An 18,392-nucleotide genomic window follows, 5' to 3' on the forward strand; every position below is an offset into this window, starting at 1 on the left:
GGCACTCCTTGTCACCACGTGGGAGTTGTGATGACACATGGACTTTGCCTTGTGTGTCATACCAGAAACCAGATAGGGACAGGAATATCTGGGAGGGGAAAAAAAAAAAAAAAAAAAAAGCACAGTATTGCTGTCATTGACTTAGAGGAAAACATCTCCTCTTTGACGCTTACCAACAAGGTACGGCTGGTTTTATGTTTTCATCTTCCTTCTTATCCAAGCTTTTAGCCACTTTGAGCCATGTTTCCTAGGCCTGGCAATCCAAGAGCAGCTTCTCTAGACCTCATACACCTCCAGGCTCTCTTCTATGCAATTATTTTCCTGTGATACCATCCTTACAACTTCCTGGGTATTCAAAAATTCCCATTTTCTTCTCAAAAATATTTTGCAAAACCATATGCATATGTAAGCATCCCATTGTCCCATATGTTTTTCCTCCTTCTCTCCAGCCTTAAATGCAATACTCTGCCTTTTACTTCTTCTTTCTTTTTTGTCTTTTTCTTTTTTTTTCTTTTTTTTTTTTCTTTCTTTCTTTTTTTTTTTTTTTTCCTTTTTTTCTTACAGCCTGCATTCCCCTTGTGAAACATTCCTCCACAGTCAGGTGAGGTGACCAAAGTCTCTATCAGCTGATTCACTGTGTAGTCAGCTATCCCTTGATGTCCAGACTTGAAATAACAGTTTGCACTCAATATCAGTGAGCTTTTCAAACAGTGGGTTTGCAGTTTGTTTGCTGCTGGAATTCCTGTTCATCTTATTGATAGGTCAGAACAGAGAGCTTTACTTGGCACAGAGCTTGAAGCCTGAAATAGATCAGTTAAACTCTAGTTCTACTGTGCAGACAGAGCTCGCTCTATTGCAGCATTCCTTTTTTGGCAGAAGGGAAAGCTTATCTCTAGCAACCTCACCTGCTGCCCTGAGATGCACACTTCCTTTCTGTTCCTTCACAGTAAGTTGTTCACACACACCAAGTGAAACAGTGGATATGATGAGCCTTGACAGTCTTTCTAATTGGGGAGCACTGGAAAAAGAAGACTTCTTCAGTCCAAAAGGTAGGGCAAACACCTTTAAAACAATGGAAATGGGAGCTTCTATTTTGGTCATGGGAGGCATTTACAGTAGTGGGTCTGGTTGAGACTGCAATCGATCTACAGCACCTCATGCCTTGAGTTTAGATATAACAAATATGTTATCTTAATGCAATAGCATAACATCCAGTAATACCTCAGTTATAAAACTGAAGTACAGTCCCATGTCTGACTCTTCGTAAAATACTACAGCACTGTAACAGATCATATTTATGGTGAATTATTTTTTGTTGGTATATATGTAGGACTGATCGAGACAGTGAATTTATATACAGCTTCCAGAGTCAAAGAGTCAAAGACTAAGACAGAGAAAACCAAAAGCAGATGAATTTTTCGCAAATTTCTTCATCTCTGATGGGCCAAATAACTTGACTGAGTTCCAGGCTGATCCTTCAGTTGACCACATGATAAGGGGAAATGTGTCAGAATATTTTCAAACAGTGCTAGGCACACACATGGCTGACTAAGTCAGTTGTATAGAGTGCCTTTGCAGCTTCTAAGGGGTGATGCAGCTTAACCGAAAATAGGCATGAAAATAAGCCAGCTAAACTATGCTCTTAAACTATTTGAACTATTTCTTTCTTCACTGATCAAAAACTTTTCCCAGAAAACTCCACTGAGCTTAGAAAACAGCAGCTCCATTATATGGATCCCACCCAGGAGCCTCCTCAGAGGGAGAGCATCTCTGCTGCCTGGCAAACCCTTTCTGTTGTTAGAACACTCTAGAGGAAGAATTTTCCTTTTAGGACCTCTTTACTGTCTTTGAGTGATGTAAAAATTCTCTCAGACCTGAGATTTCTTGTAGCTCAGCAATGCATAAACCTCACCTACCTGAGCTCCAGTTCAGAACAATTTAGCATCCACTTGGAAAGCGACCTCTGCTGTCCTTCAGTGCTAAATATTGCTACTGCCTTCTCCCAGATCTTCTCCCACTAGTGCACCCTAAACTACTATGAGGATGAACAGAATTGTTGCTCATAGCAGGATCTGAGGCTTCTCATTTTCCAAGGGTCTGTAAGAGTGAACTGGGCACCCGTTAGTGGCATAGAGGGATCTGGTTTCTTGATGTTACTCCTTTTCCTTTTAAGTAAATAGTGTTCAGTCAGTAACAATGTAACCCCTAATTTTACAACTTGTGTGTTCCTCTGCACCCCAGTCATTGCAGAGAAGTTGGGTTAGATAACCTTCAGAGATCCTTCCCAACTCAAACAATTCTATGAGTTTATGATCCTTTAAAAATGTGAACTGTTTATGTAAAGATACAGCCCAGTACGAGTTGGTGAGAAACACAGCTCAGAAGAGGCAATGACTTTAAAGCAAACCAAGATGTCCAATTGACATCTGCATATGCAGGGGCAAATATTGCTGTGATCCCAGCTCTGATCTGGAAAATGAATAACTGGGTTAACCTGGTGCTCCCCCTTCTGTGTATGACCTGGTGAACAGCTGTGTGGAGATAAAATATCCCTCAACCATGAAGGGCTCTCCAGACCAGTACTCCTGTGACCCAAGTGAGTGTGCTGGTGATTGCAGTGTTGATCAAGGGTGCTTCACTTTCTTCTCATGACCAGATTTCTCTTATTAGCATTGGAAATGTTGTTCCCAGCAGGGAGAGAAAACGAGTTTAAATGAGGGTATGTCTCCACAAACGTTTTCTATTTCGACAAAACAGTTTCATCAGAAAATCTCTGGGCAGCTCAGTACTGGTCTCCTATGCAGGCACTCTGCAGCCTGGTGCCAGCATCATTCACATATCTCTGCTTCAGAAGGCTCAGGTATCTTGAATGTTCTCACTTCTCCTAAAGTAGCAACTCATTGACCAGAAAACAAACCTCATGCAGCACGTCTGCTTCTTATTGACTTTCCTCCCATAGGATGCAGCCTCCTCTTCTCTTATGTTGCCAGTTTTCTTCTAAGCCCTTCATCTGAAAACTCCCTGAAAGACATGTTTTTAAGCTTTCATTGATATTTGGCTCATATTAAAATGAGATAAAGACCATAAGTACGAAAAAACTCACATGCCTAACCCACACATTTCTGTTTTTGTGTTCTCCCCTGCCCAGATCTTTTCATTCACTGCTAGCTTTCTTGGCTGTTAGACATCCTTTTTGCTCATTTACATTCCTCATGAACTAAGCTGTTCTTTTACGTAAGGCTCATGTCAGGGATTTCCTATTTCCCAGGGCCTGGTCAGAATTAGTTTAAGCTAAACACCACTGGGTTTAAAGCATTTTGTTGCTTTCAAAATGAGTTTGTCATGAATTAACATTCTAATCAGTGTCAGTAAGGGTTTCACTATCTATCCTGTAAGTATATTATTAGATCTAACTCTGTTAAGATTTTTTTTTTCCTAAGGAATCAATAATGAATACAGTTTAGAAGATTTGTATTATATAGGCAATGTCCAACATATGAGAGCTGTCACTAATACAAGAAGTTATATCTTCTATCATTAACACTTTCAATATATCTTGAAATTGTCTATGTCATCAAGTACTGATGGCTAGGGAAAAAAAAAAAAAAAAAAAAAAAAGATGCTTTAAAAATAGAGAGAACAGCCTTTGTCAAAGATTAAAATGTTTCAAATACATCTTTTAGAGCATCACCTTATTTTCAAGAGGGATGGAGGAGCTTTTCCTGAGCATTTCTCCTGGAAAAAGACATATATATCTTGTATTCGGGTCTAAACACCAGGAACTTGATCCTGATTTTGTTTACACTCATGTAAATCACAAGTTGTTTATAACACAAGTCATTGCCAGCACAGATTAGAGCTTTTATATCCAACTTTTCTCCATGCCCTTATCTTTACTAGGGGAAAGGAATAAAACTACCAGAAAAATGTGACTCTTCCTCTCTGAATTTTCCCTGCTTCATTCCAGCCATGGATGGAAAGAGTCTCAGACCCAAATGATATGAGACCCAGACAGGTATGCCACTATATTGTATGATTCAAAAGCCAAGATACTTATGTGTTTGAAAATGAGAACTAGTTTATTCTCTTGTTGTCTTATAGACACCAGTTATATAATGCAATGATACAATACATATGGTATAATGATTCTGTACTTTTGTACTTCTAATGACCTTTGTCCTGCCAGTACTATAACTGTGAAGACGCTTAAGATCATCATGAAGTTCCTTAACATCTTAGATGAAAACCCTACATGGGCAAGCAGACCATGTGGTCACCAGTTATGTTTAGAATTAGTACATGGGAAGTACATTAACATCTGTCATGAAATTTTGCTCTAAAAACAAAAATTTGATATTTTATTTTGACAAGTATATTTCTTCTATCCCAGGATAATGTGACACTCAATCTCCACTCTCACTGAGGCATACCTCTGTTTGGCAAAGTAAGTAAACACATACAAAAATTAAAAAACAAATGTAAATAAGCAAGTTTTAGCTTTCAACATTATTTATCCCTTAAGTCTTGTTTGGAATAAAACATCCGTGCTGTGAAGGTTGAATGGGAGCTTCTTTATTTTTCTATGGTAGACAGAGCAGTGCTATCAAAATAATGCTACACAACAAGTGAGCTGTAGGCTTCACATCCCACTAAAACTCAGAGATCCTCTGGGACTGCTCTAACAGATGTGTATAGTCTTTTTACGGTGGAGAGAGGCATTTCCATCAAACCTCACCTGCTCACTGACCTTCAAGATCCTGCTGACATTAAACTCTGCTGGTCTGCAGTGCTCTGTGGACACTGGAGTCTCTTCTGATTCAGATAGCTGCATTGCTTTTTTAGTTTAATCGTCTGATACACAAACCTTTCATTTCTACCCTTGAGTACTGTTTTTTTTACAAAGCATGAGTATGAAAATTCTATCATTTGCAGACTATAAGCATTTGCAGAAAAACTCATATTTTCATTCCCACTCATCTTTGTCCCACAAGTGCTATTCATTTATCCCCTATATACATAAAAAAGCTCTTTTCATTCTTTTTCTTTTTTCTTGTTTCTTTTTTCTTTTTCTTTTTTTCCTGTAGCTGAAAGGACAGGAAAAGAACTGAAGGGTATTACTGAAACCTTTATGGTAACTACCAAATAGCAGAGTTAGTGACTATACCTACTGGCAATGATCCAGATTTGTAACTTGCACATGTGCAATTCACATTCGTACTAAAAACTAATTTCCTACCAAAGCCATTGAAGAAAGATGCTGCAAAGAGTGCAGTCCTCAAAAAAGCTGAGAAGCCCATGCTGAGGGACTGTTGGCCTCTCAAGACTGCAACCATGGCTGAGTGCTGAGCTACGTTCAGAATTTTGGTACCATGCAGCACTAAAATCCAAATGTAAACCACTACCATGAAAATAGTTACTTTTTCTTTAGATGGGACTACCTGCTTCTGAACAGACAAGCACATGCAGATAGAATGTCACAGCAGCAGATAACTCTTGGCTGTTGAATAAAGATGATTCACTTCTTTAATGCTACAAGAAGTGTCCAATGTACTCCTTTACTGAGATAGAAAGAAGAAAGATGCGCACTGGGAGAAACAGTGTGGTTTTGTACCTGTAGAAATTCTGAGAGACCAGCTCAGGCTTTCTGAGAGTCCGACATAAATCCTCACTTGCTCACTGATCCCCTTGACTCATTCTGTGTCAAGCAGCGCAATACCAGATGGGCTGAGCTTCTGCAGTCAGTCTCTGATTGCCACTACCCCTAAAGGTCTGTGCACAGTTGTTCTTGGAGATGACTCTGAAACTTCTCTACAGGGGTAGGGAAGAGAGCCTTTATGGAACAACTGTACCTCAGAGCAAACATCCTGCATGGGCAACTAGAGTGGCAAAGGAGGTCCCTGTTAGCTTTCTGGTTAAAAACTTGGGCAGAATTCCAGAGCAATTAAGTTATAAAGTGTATTCTGTTATCAGAATTGTTATGAGAAATACTCATACCTGAGAAAGTATTTGGTTAAGCCAAAACCAAATCTTGAGCAACCACGTTTATAACCAAGGCACCAACTGCAGAAACTTACAGGAAGTATGAATCAAAATCAACACACACTCCGTAATTTAAAATAATCCATGTGATAGGAAACATCTAAATCAGAGATAGGAATACTAAGAGGAATAAGAGTGAAAATTTCACAGCTAAAAGTGGAACAGGATCATTTTCAGATCATGCCTCCTTTGATCACAATTGCTGTAGTTCTTAGCTGTTAAGATTACAAAAAAAAAAAAAAAAAAAAAAGACAAAAGCTGAAGTCTTCATCAGCATGTGGTTAGGCTTTCTGTCTTCTCTTTGCTAAGCCATCTACCATCTCAAAATGACATATTTCTTCCTTTGTCATGTCTATAGATGAGTTTAGCAAGCACACAGACATTATACACTTCATTAATCCTTGTGATGATTCATGCGCGTGAGGATCATACTCTAATCCAAGTCAGACCACTAAAAATATTTGACCTCCAGATGGCTGTGCCTGTACTGATTGCTGAAGCTAAGAGTAGTTTGGTCACACCATCTTTCTTTTCATATCAGTGTAGTACAGATTAAACATACTCAGGTTACTTTTATGAAGAGTGTATCTGGCAGTATGCTTCCTATGCATCAAAGGAATCCATTAGGCAAGGATACTGACTAGTTGGAGATTGAGTTCAAAGTCCAGCACCATCAAAATTTGCTCTTGAAAGAGTCTTTGGACACTAGAAAGAAGGCACAACCACACAGTGGCAAGCAGTAAAGTTGTCAGAAGATGCTAAATATAGTGAGAGCATCCTCCTGGATATACACTGTAGATCGCATGGGACCATGCTTCAAGCATACCTGAGATCCTCTGGAAGGTGTGCCACTGAAGTACTACAACCAAATACAAATGTTGCAAGAGAAGATTAACCATGAATCTAATGACTAGCCATGTGTTTGAGTTCATCTTCATACTGGATTTTCATAGTCCAGAGCTCTTCATAAGAAGTTGAAGTCATACCCAGGTCTGAATGGCTTCCTCTAAATGCTCTTTTCCCTGCCACACAGAAGTCAGACCTATGTTTGCATGAGTACTGCCATTTAGTTTTATCTGGACTTATCACTACACTGCTCCAAATTTGTTCCATGAGACCCACATAAAATTCTCTATAAAGAAGGTATTTCTTTTCCAGAACTGACATACAGGATTTCAGCCACCTAAAAAGTAAGTCTGTAATTTTAATGTATTTTCATAAGCGGAAGGAGAGCCATCCCAAGTATATGAAACAGGTGAGGTGGCTTATCACTGGTAAGTTTTCCCCTCTTTTCTGACTATTGAGGAAAATTAAAGGATGAGCTCACATTCTGTGCCAGATTTAGGAAGCTAATGCTAAAGGAAGTACATACTATCCTAAGAGTATACCATAAGACAAAGTCTGACGGTTTTACCCAGAGGTAAGATATATAGCTATTTTCCAGCCTGCTGGATTACTTAGAAAATATTTATTCATCCCAGAAAGTCTCTTAATCATATGCATAAAGGATCAGATTCCCACCTGGTGAAAACTGAAGTAACTTCACTGGTTTCAAAGTTGGGCTCAGCAGCAGAAAAAAACGTACTACAGGCCACTAACTCCTCCTGAGGCTATTGAAAAGGAATTCATCAGATCAGAATAAATGTAGGAAGTTTAATATCTTCCACTATGATCTGTCTGATGTATTTCCTCATAAAGCCTGTCAACGATGGCAAAAAAAATATCAGAATCTCAAAGGTCAAAAGCTGTTCTCTGAAACCGCATCTGCACTGCAGTTTCAATAGATGTGCTGTTCAGTGTGGTGGATTCTACTTCACTTCAAGCTTTTAAATTAAATCTGGATACCTTTCTGAAACTATATGCTATAGATCAAAGAAAAGCTTGGGCCTGAAGCAAAAATGAGTGAGTGGGTTTCCATGGGCTGCATTACATTAGTGTTCAGAATGGATGATCTTAATGCTCTCTCCTCACCTAAACATGTGAATCCAGTCTCACTTAGACAGACAGTAATTCACTGCCATAGGTATGCTGATTATGTTGAACTATAACAATGCATCTAATTGAAGAGTCTCACCCTTGAGTTCAGCAAGTCCTCCTGAGATGTGGAAACTAGTCCCTATTTATTGCAGACATCATATTATATCCTTTTTTATAAAAACATGTTTAGTAGCTTGAGATTTGACTTCCTCTGCTTCCATTGCCATATTGGTTAGGTTATTTGAATATAGGTTATTTGAATTTTCAGTCTGAATTAGCACGTGGGTAGTTTACACTTACTCAGTTTATTTCTGTCTTTACTGACAACCCTGTCTTTTAGCTTAAATAGTTGTTTTCTTTCTGTAACATCTCTGTCAAACAAAAGACTGCTTTGCTAAGAAGATACCCCATTCTTCTAGTTTTTCCTCACGAGGTTCATCTGTTCCGCTCCTCAGCTTCACCATGTTTATCTGCTCCTGTTTGAGTTAGCTTTCCTGAACACTGGACCCCTAGTACTGGCTGTATCACACTGGCTGTACATGCTTATGCTGGTAAATAATATGCCGAGTTCATAACCTCAGTTTATCTTAACTATTTAATTTCTGGTTTGTAGCAGAAGTGTTTTTTCTATCCTCAGTCAAGCTAAATGTGCAATATTTTGTTTTGCAAAAATCTTCCCCACTCCAATTCTCTACTTTCTGTAACTTGGTTATTCATATTCTCAACAATCTCTCAAACCTTTGTGTCACCAGTGCTGTCCAGATAGTTACCCTTAATTTTCACACTGAATGTGAAAATATTAACAAATATGATCCCAGCTCTGCTCCTTTGGTACTCCTACTTTCCTCCTCTGCTTGATAACATTTCTATTTTATGTATCTCCTTGCCCATCACGGACCACTTCTATCTATCACCACTGGTTTAAGTGATAACAACTCATGAGGCATCCTGAGCTATCAGTTTCCATTGTCTACAAAAGTAGTTGTCTTATCATGCAGATTTCACTTTCTTCAGAATAAGACCAGTGATTTTCTACATTTTAGATAAAGTACTTATCAGAGAAGCATAAGTCTTAGCATCAAAGAAGGTCTCAGTCTTGAATGAGGGGAAGAATTCCCACTATCATGGGATGAGTTTGGTCTACAGGCAGAGTGTGCAAGCATAATCCACTCATCCCCTAGAAATCAGGTCCCTGTAGAGATAAGAAAGAAGGATTCGGGTGACTAAGAAAATAAAGCTAGGTCTGTGTGAGTTTACTCTCTAGGACAATAAACAAACCATGGATTACTTGTGGGATTCAACTATCCTCAGTGTTGAAAACTGGTGCTTTAAATTATTTTACAGAAACAGAAGATCCCTGAATTTCTACCATTAAGTATTCAGCTTTGCCCAGCAAACTGACTTCCAATCTGTTCCAGTAATGATCTTGCTCTGTAGATGTGAGCAATTACCCAAATCCCACCAAGACTATCTGATCTTCCCAAGTCCTTCACTCACACTTCCTTTTCAGACAGACAGCAAACATTTAACTGCTATAGACCTACTCAGGTCTTAAACAGAAGTCCCAAATACAAAGACCGGTCTCTTCCAGATGCTGGATTTGAACTTCTCTCCTTATGCTGCATATTATCCTGCCTACTCTTTTTCTTCATAGTCCTCTGTATTCTTTTTTCTCTTCTTCCCAAGACAGTGGTTGTCAGATGACTATTCTTCTTCCTGTCTTTTTAGAATCTGACTGTTCTATTCCAAATTCCCCTCTCCCACCTTGTCTCCCTTCCTGTTTTTCATGTCACAGCACAGAAAACTCATGCCTCAATTACTTCTGTGTCATCCAGTTGGCTCTGTTCCTTTACATTTATTTCTTAAATTTCCCTGAGTCAACTTATCTAGAACAGCACTGACATTTTCATGTCCAGTAGACAGTTGCAAATTGTCTTCTGTGAAGCCTGTTCTTCTACACCCACCTGTACTCCTGCAACTGCTGATTCTACAGTCTGCTTATCTCCTTATCTTGAAGTTCTGGAAGGTCATACTTTATGCACATACTATTCTGATCAGAGGTGCTCTGAATGCAATATATGTAGTTCTTCCCCAACTAGTACTGAATCTACAGTTACTTGGATTTCTTCTTCTCCAGCTATAACTGACATCATTGTCCTGTCCTAGTAGGCTCTGCTTTTGAAAACAAAAATAAATTAAGATTTTTCAGACAAAGAAACAAGAGCTATATAAAGTTAACTTTTCACTACTTTCTATTTTTTCCTGCAATAACTTAATTTTGATTACTGGAATGAAACATCTGGCTGAGATCTCTCAGCATCTAACCAGACTTTTGTATCCAACTATTGTGTTCCCAGGCCATGTGTCTCCCAAATTATGACAACATACCAATACAGACATAAAATGTGTTTATGAGTCTTCAACTGCTGTGGAGGATGTGAGATCATTGGGCTGAATACTTAACCACATTAGGCTTGTTTGGGCTCTATTGCAGCTTTCAAGAGAAAACTTCAAGGTAGTTAAACAGCAAACCGTGTGTCCTCTGGGCACAGAGGAATCCTGTCCTTTCACCAAACTGGCACAACTGTTCTGGCATCAGCTCTGCTTATAGAAAGCCTTTGGGAGCATGGCCAAGCAAGAGCAAGTGGACTGCTGAAGCACTGCAGCACTTCATGCTGATGTTTGCAGCCCTGACACTGCTCCAAGCCAGATGCTCTGCTCCAGCATCCGGATTGGGGAGGAGAACAGGAAAACAGAAACAAGGCAGAGAATCAATGACTGAGAAACAACCAGGAACACCAGGGGAAGGATGGATAATGCAGGCTACTTAGGGTAGGAGAAATTAGGGAGGACAGGGGCTAAACATGGGCAATTCTATGGCACTTACTCAGTCAATGAGTCATGGAACAGGAGTTCAGCAGTGGAAACCCTGCTCTGAAACTGCACCCAGCTGTTCCCCTCCCCTCTTCTGTTAAAAAGTAATTTTGCTTGATAACAATTACTATGTGGAACGGTGTAATGGTGGAGTTTTCACTCATATTTACATTAAACATTATCTACAAACACACCTGGGGAGTTGATAAGAATGAGTATGTGATGCTGTGTGTCTTATGGTGACTGGTACTGATTAAGCAAAACATAGGGCATGTACTGTAGCACACACCTTTGTGGGAGAATCAGGAAGGAAAATGAATACAGCGACAAATAAAATACTCTCCAACAAAATTCTCCTTTTTTTCAGCTTGTGCCCTGCTCTTTATTAGGGTGCAACTGATACACGACATTTCAGCAAGTTTTAGTAAGATAATATTGTACCAGAGACTGTAAACTAAACAGGTTTATCACAGCTCTGGCCACCTTCAAAGGCTTTTCACTCAGTTCTTGGAGGCTTTCTGTCTGTGGGTTATCCAGATCTCTGTACTTCTTACTCTTGAAAAACACAAATAACCTCTCCCTGCTGTTGGCGGCAGTATCTGCATTGCTTCGGACATTAGTCCCTGGAAACATCCTGTATTTCTGCAGCTCCAGAGCCCAGCTGAGCCCCACTGAGAAACTTTGTGCCCCTTTTCTGCTTTGGAAGGCTCTTTGTGACTGGGCTGCCTCTGCAGCTCCACACCTTAACCCCTGCTTCTCACTCAGGGCTGCACAGAGACCCCTCCAACCCCACAAACTCCACAAATAATTGATGTAGTAAATGTTTATGTTCAGGAGTGAGGAAAGAAACCTTACAGGTTAAAAACATCCATAAAGGTGTGGTGGAGTATGTTGTTTTCTGTTAAAATGAATTATTGCACAACCACCAGAAACAGCCTTCTCCGTGTTTTGAGAACTTATCACAAGGATTATTTAGCTGGTATTTTCTCTACTTTTATGTCAAAATTATTGTGTCAATTGTAATTAGATGTGCTTAATGACACATAAAAGTAACCCCGAGCAGAAATGGGGGGGAAAAAAAAAACAACGTCAATTTCTTCCTTAACCAAACAACTGTGGTAAGAGGAATTTTATTGAAAACCTCAGCACAGCAAAATCACACACAGAGAGAGGCAGCACTCTACAAAAGGCACAATCATTCATAAAATGTAACACAGAAGGCTGTGGGAAGCAGCTAAGAGAAAGGCCTCTCTATTCCAAAACAAATTTACAGTGTCAGAAATGAAATAAAGATGAGTGGAAGGTAAGAGCAGGCAGAACAGAAAGCATTAATTATGCTGTGCAGGGACAAAAATGTAACAAAAGAAAGGAAATGAGAAGCAGCATTTTGCCAGCAAAGCCATCATATGAACTTTTAGATCGAGTTGTTAATAGAAATTGGCAAGAAAAGGATATTCTGTGCCCATATGTCCAACACAGAGGTGGATGGGGTGACCACTATTTTATCCTCATACAACATTTGTAAATAGAGACAAGAGAGACACATCCAGGGCCAAAACGAGATGAAGAAAAACATATGAGAAACCATAAACTAACTTCTAATGAAAAGTGGAAAATAGCTGAACTCCTTCCACCTTCTCATGTAGTGCTGTAGCTTAGACTCAAATAGCAGGAACAAAAATTGGTAGCTGTCACTGTTTTTGTTGTTCAAATGCCAGCAGCAAATACCTCACGGAATATGTATGTATATATACAACTTGGAGGTGAAATTTTCTCAAAAGCTCAAAATGTTATTTACAAACACAAAAATAAACACAACCAAACACCAGTACAGATCCTGGGCTCTCTGAGATGGCTGGCAATGTGATGGATGCATGCAGCTTGGTAGAAATAATGCCACATTTACTTTTCCAGTTATCTTTATCCAGCTTGAAACTGCAGGGACTGGTGTGCGGTGAGATGGGGCAGGCATCCAGAAGGCTGCCTCATTGAGGGTGTAGGGGTAGCGGCAATAGCAGCAGCAGGGACCCTTCAGAAGGCAATTAGTTCTCCTATCATACACATCTCTGTCCTTAGGAGGAGTCCGGCTGACATCTCTTGAGAGAGGGCTACCCTTCATTCTGGAAGCTTGAAATAAAGAGGGGGAAAGGAAGGTCCTTCACAGTCCTGCATCCCAGCTGATCAGAGATGTTAACTGTTACTGTGTGCAGTTCTCCTACAGTCCATATCTAAAATGCAGGCATAAGGCAGTTTTCAGTGTCACTGTTAACTGGTCAGAGCAAATTAACGTTACAAGTGAAACCAGGCTTGTCAGACTACCAAAACTGTCTTGAGACATTGAACCATTAATGCTGCAAAAGACCTCTAAAAGCAAGTCCAACTGTCAACTCATTACCACTAACCGTATACATCAGTGCCACATCTACTTGGTTCCTGAACATCTGCAGGGACAGTGACTCCAGCACCTCCCTGAGCAGCCTGTTCCAATGCCTCATCATTCCTTCTGAGAAGTTCTTCCTAGTACCCAACCTGAACCTCCCACTGGTGGAGGTTCCACCATTCCTTCTTGTCCTATCACTGTTACCCGGGAGAGGAGGCTGAGCCCTACCTTGATACATCCTCCTTTTAGTTTGTTGTAGAGAGCAATGAGGGCCTGCATGGTATAAAGTTAACTAGATGAGTAGATGAGTGCATTTTGTTTGGAAGTAGCAAAGCTCCTCAGCATCTCTGGGAATGATCATCTACACAGTCTAACTGAGAAGTAGTTGTTTTCTCGCTTCCTTCTCTGTCTGCTTTCTCACTTATCTCAAAGGATGTGCAGCACAGAGCTTTGAGCAGGGCTTCTGGGTCTGTTGGATGTCTTGTGTCTGACTGATAGGCAAAGCTCTTGAAGAGCTTCAGCAGGAGGGGTGTGCAGACAGAAAGACAAGATCAGGGCGGGAAGCCCTCAGGGAGAAAATAGTCTCTGACTTTTGTCAGCTGTTCTCTGTCTTCATGTGTGTGCACTGAGAGCAGATGTTTGGACAGGCTTGCCTGTGTAAGCACTTTAATGCGTAATTTAAATAAATATTAATTACTATTGTAAACAATTATTTTCAGTTATTCCCCAGTGAATGACTCGGATCAGGTCTGCTGTTGGGCAAAAGCCAAGGTCCTGCAGTGACCAAAGAGCTGCGTGGAGGCTGGGGCCTTGCTGCCAGGCAGCAGTGATGCAGGTACTAGACATGGCAAGAGAAAGCCCTACAATGGCACCATCCCACCTGCAGAAGCAGGGACCCTGCAGAAGCTCCTTTGCAAGGAGGAGGAAATCTCTGCACCTCAGCGTGAGGCTGTCTTTTCAACTGGGCATTTTACAGTGCCTGCTTGGCCCTGGTGCATTATATTTCTCAGACCAGTGTAGAGCTGAAGAATAGCTGAGCACTGTCTGAGAACACTAAACTTTTAATCCAGTAATGGACTGGGTGTGAATTTCTCTTTTCACCTTTTTAGTTCATACTGCTTTTGTTGCCACAGCTATTGCTGAGTTTGGATTCTGGTCTTCTATGTCAACCTTTGAAGAGTCACTTTCCAAAAGGATAGAAATCCTGTGAACTCTCAAAACAGATGAAACACCAGGTCTTTTATATGATGAGGCTTTTGTATGACTTATTTTGTATGCTTTAGCCTAGTGCTTTCCTTAATATGACCTTTCTTTGCTTTCTGCTTGCCAGAGTTCATTCGCAAGTTGGTTCCGCAGCATCAGGGAGAGGAAACAACAGCACAGTGCCAGTGGTAGTCCCACTCACTTCCATTCAGTGTAATCCAGGCTTCCAAAGGCTCCTTCCTTTTGAGTGAAACCGATGAAGTTACAAAATCCTTTTATCCACATGATACTTTAGAGAGGAGTTGTTTGATTTTGACAGTGCCTGCAAGGCTGAAGACAGAAGAAGGATTTGATCCTTGAACATCTATTGCTTTCTCTCTGTCCTCCTCGCTTGATTAGGTCTTTAAAAACAAAAGTCAGAACTAATCTGTTCTGCAACAGGTCCTAAAGGCAGTTGTTGAGGGAGGAGATAATACAGTTAAATCTCCTAAGGCAGCTGAAGCCCCCACAGCAAAACTACTGCACAGTGGATTGAATATGAACCTCCTCCCCAGCTCTCTCTTTATTTTCTCCCCAGTTCAGTCTACACTCTCCAGCATCACTGTTTTTCTGGTAAGCTTCTCTTTGCATTCTTTCCCCTACATAATAGGAAGCAGGGTATTTCCCTGCATGTTTCCAGCACCCAGCAGAGTTCCTCACTGTGCTCTTCACCACTGCAAGCAGACCTGTGCTCACAACAGTCCTGGGTGACCACAGACAGGAGCTGGGTTGCTTTGGTGTTCCCCCAAAGCCCAGTCTGAGCTCCCACACCATGCCACCCTGTATGTTGCCCGTTGATGCACTCACCCTTGCTAGTGTGGGCCTGGTAATGCAAGATACAAATGGAAGTTGTTTGGGCTGTTAATTAAGACCAGCTGTGTTAATTTTATCTCCATTCAAAATAAAGCAAAGCAAACATGCAGAGAAAGTGTTTGACAAGGGGAAAGAGAAGAAGGAAATCAATAGGGAAATAAATAATGTTTTTAAAGCTTCTAAGAAGGGTACTAAAATAATGCAGATTAAAGAGCAAACAAAAGCTCTGAACCAAGCTGATGGTGTCCTTTTAAATGAACATGTGTACATTTATACATTCACATATGCCCTACAGGTGCACTTGCCAGCTATCCAACCAGACTTTATAAAGAACACGAGTGATTTTCTCTGCTTTCTCTCCACCCCACCAGACGTTTTTGCTCTAAAAGAACCTAAACACGTTTGGCCTCTTCCTAATTAAAACTGTTAATAATTATTTCAAGTATAGAAAGACTTGCTGCTTTTCTTTTTCTCAGTAAGATGTTCCGTCTCTTACTCTCGTTGCTACAGCCAGCCCCCCTGACTTTTGGATATTGGCATAGTATATTCAGTAGGAAAATAGAATTACTAATATATCTTCAAATAATTTCCTTGGCTTTTAGACTCTGCTTCTCAACACAAATCAGTGAGAATGTTGTTGATACTGCTTGACAGACATAAAACCTGCTGGGAGATGAGTCTTGGAGCAAATCTGAAGTCCAGCTCATCTTGATGTCTCACCACAGAGGACAAATATTCCACCCTTGGAGTGAGAAGCTGATCATTAGTGCTTACTGACCTTCCCTTCTCCAGGGAGGGTGTCATGACCATCAACCTGATTTGACCGGAGGTGGGCTGGGAACTTCAGAAGAGCTGAACAATGGCCTACTGATGGGATTTAAGTCAACCTGGCTAGAAAGTCATTGGTTTTGATAAGAATTATGTGTCCATCCTTCTGACCAAAGCACAGGATTACATCACTGTGAGCATTACGGAAGCCACAGAAAGCTGCTTTAAGAATACCCAGAATTTTGTCATATGTTCATAGTACTTTGATATCAAACCCACAGATGACTGTCATTGTGCATCATCATACTTTGGCATCACTGCACTGAAACTCTCATCTCAACATGCAAAACTCACATGTTCCATTATGTCTGGAATTGATAGTACCCCCCATCAGTATCTTGAGCTTCTGGAGCCACTGCCATTGGATCTGCACTCTTGCAGAAGCATGAAAAACTTTAAATAAAGAAAATAAATATTTTAGAAAGCAAAGCAAGGAAGAACTGCTACAGATGATGCCTATGCCTTTTTCACCTACACGGACATCAAGAGGAGAAGTGGAAAGGGGCAGAAAAAAATTATTTAAGGATCTTCTAGCTCTCTTCCATCTGTAGGTGCCCTCCTTCTAAAAATGAGTCTTTGAAAATGCTCCCAAATTTCTCTTTCTACTTTCTCCATGTAATTCTTATTTTACCATTTCAGTTCTATATCTCTGATAATCAATATTGGCTAAAATGGATTTTTCTGTCCACTTTTCCTGTTTTTTCCACTGCACTTTAGCTCACACTTCCTCCAGTTCATGATTAGAAAAGATTTTAGACACAACTCCCTCTTTCAATCACTGCATGATCCAAGTCTAGCTGCTTCCTCCTACATAATAGCTCACAGACCCAGCCTTTCTCTCAGCAGCCTGCTAAGGCTTATAGCAGGATCCTATCATTTTGCACTTTGTCTGTAATAATCCAGTCTCCATGTTCCAGCCCTCCTGATGCCTTTACTTCCATTCAAAGCACAGATCAGAACCACATTCCTGGCCCATTGCTTTGGCTGCATCACTACGCTCCTTCTGTCCTTTCAGTGGCTTCACATTCCCAAACACAAGCATCTTTGCCTTTGTCAGTTCCACTCCATGATCTGGCAAAGATGACAGCCTTGCTCAGCACATTTGCTTCTTTCTCAGAAGAAAAGAAAGCTACCTCTATGCTTATATCTGCCCATTCCCCTATGCATAAAGAAAAATACTATGGAAAATTTTTAACATCTCCCAATTTGTCTGCAAGCTTCTCTTTCTGTGGACAGACAAATTCTATAATTGCTCTCCTGTACTGGCCAAGCAAATGCAAAGCTGAGATTTTAACACAACTAAGCTGCATTCACTTGATACTTCCTCATCTTTTCATCTGACTCCCACTGTGCACACCCACCATGACTGACAGATAGGAATTGTATCCTCTGCTCATAGAAATGGTATTAGTGACTGCAAGGAATCTTCCTCTGGAACTGTTACTAGAGACTCCCAGATCACTTTATTTTTATAGGAGTAAGAAGCCTGGTCCAAAAAAAATGCCTAACTTTTATTTAGATGCCTAATCTCTTCCTAGAAAAGGAAGATCAGTTAATGGGCAGTGTTATATTAATCCCAAATTGCCTTGTCTTGCCTCTTCATCTACTTTCTCTGTCTCATACCAAGTGATCCATTTTCTCTCCTCATTTCTTCTGGCATCCAGTGAATGGCACTCTTGGATAGTAGTATCCCATAGCCATAGTGTTATTCCTGCTTACACAAGTAAATGGTGGCCAATTCTAACTCAGCTTGTACCTCACAAAGTCTTGCTCCATTGACCCAGTTACAAGTTACAAAAAACTTTTTTATTCCCTATACATAGAGGCTTTCCCATTATGGTTGCTCAGCTGTCAAAACCAAGACCTGCCTTTAAAGTAATGACCTGGTCACAGACTTTAGAATGGCAGAGATTAATTTTACTGAACAAAGGTGTTTATTCCCAGCTATCATTATTATTCTGCCTGCCTAGGTCTTGGGAACCTCTTTAGGTTGTTGGCTTGTTGCACTCTGGTAGGGGTTATGATGCTGGATTGCTCAGGACTTTGAGGCAGGTAGTGGTTATTAATGACAAGACTCATTGTTATATAATTGCAGAATATGGGGAGGCTGTTATACTCAAGTAGCTTTGGCCAGCTCTCCTTCTTTCATAGCAGCCAAATTCTTGTACCTGAATTGTTTTGCTTAATAAACCTGTGGTCTTTCTGACCATTCCTCATCTGCTTCTTCTACTGCTATGAA

The 18,392-nt window shown here is 40.5% G+C and overlaps 1 long non-coding RNA gene across 7 annotated transcripts in view; it reads left to right on the plus strand.

Annotated features, from left to right (window-relative positions):
- LOC107310351 (uncharacterized) overlaps nt 1–18,392 on the plus strand; it is a 48,778-nt gene continuing 30,386 nt past the window's right edge. Inside the window, exons 1-5 of one of the 7 annotated variants that reach the window (XR_001553572.3) lie at nt 1–180; nt 948–1,049; nt 3,901–4,015; nt 4,391–4,444; nt 10,374–11,083. This is a non-coding gene — a long non-coding RNA (uncharacterized LOC107310351). Of the gene's footprint in view, nt 181–807; nt 1,050–3,900; nt 4,016–4,390; nt 4,445–5,084; nt 5,172–5,241; nt 5,533–10,373; nt 11,084–18,392 lie in introns of those variants that run through there. The other 6 variants (XR_001553569.3, XR_001553571.3, XR_014942343.1 and 3 more) reach the window with 6 other exon arrangements.

Source organism: Coturnix japonica, chromosome 1 (genome assembly GCF_054131305.1).
Source record: "Coturnix japonica strain WE chromosome 1, WE-NBRP24, whole genome shotgun sequence".
Lineage (NCBI taxonomy): Eukaryota > Metazoa > Chordata > Aves > Galliformes > Phasianidae > Coturnix > Coturnix japonica.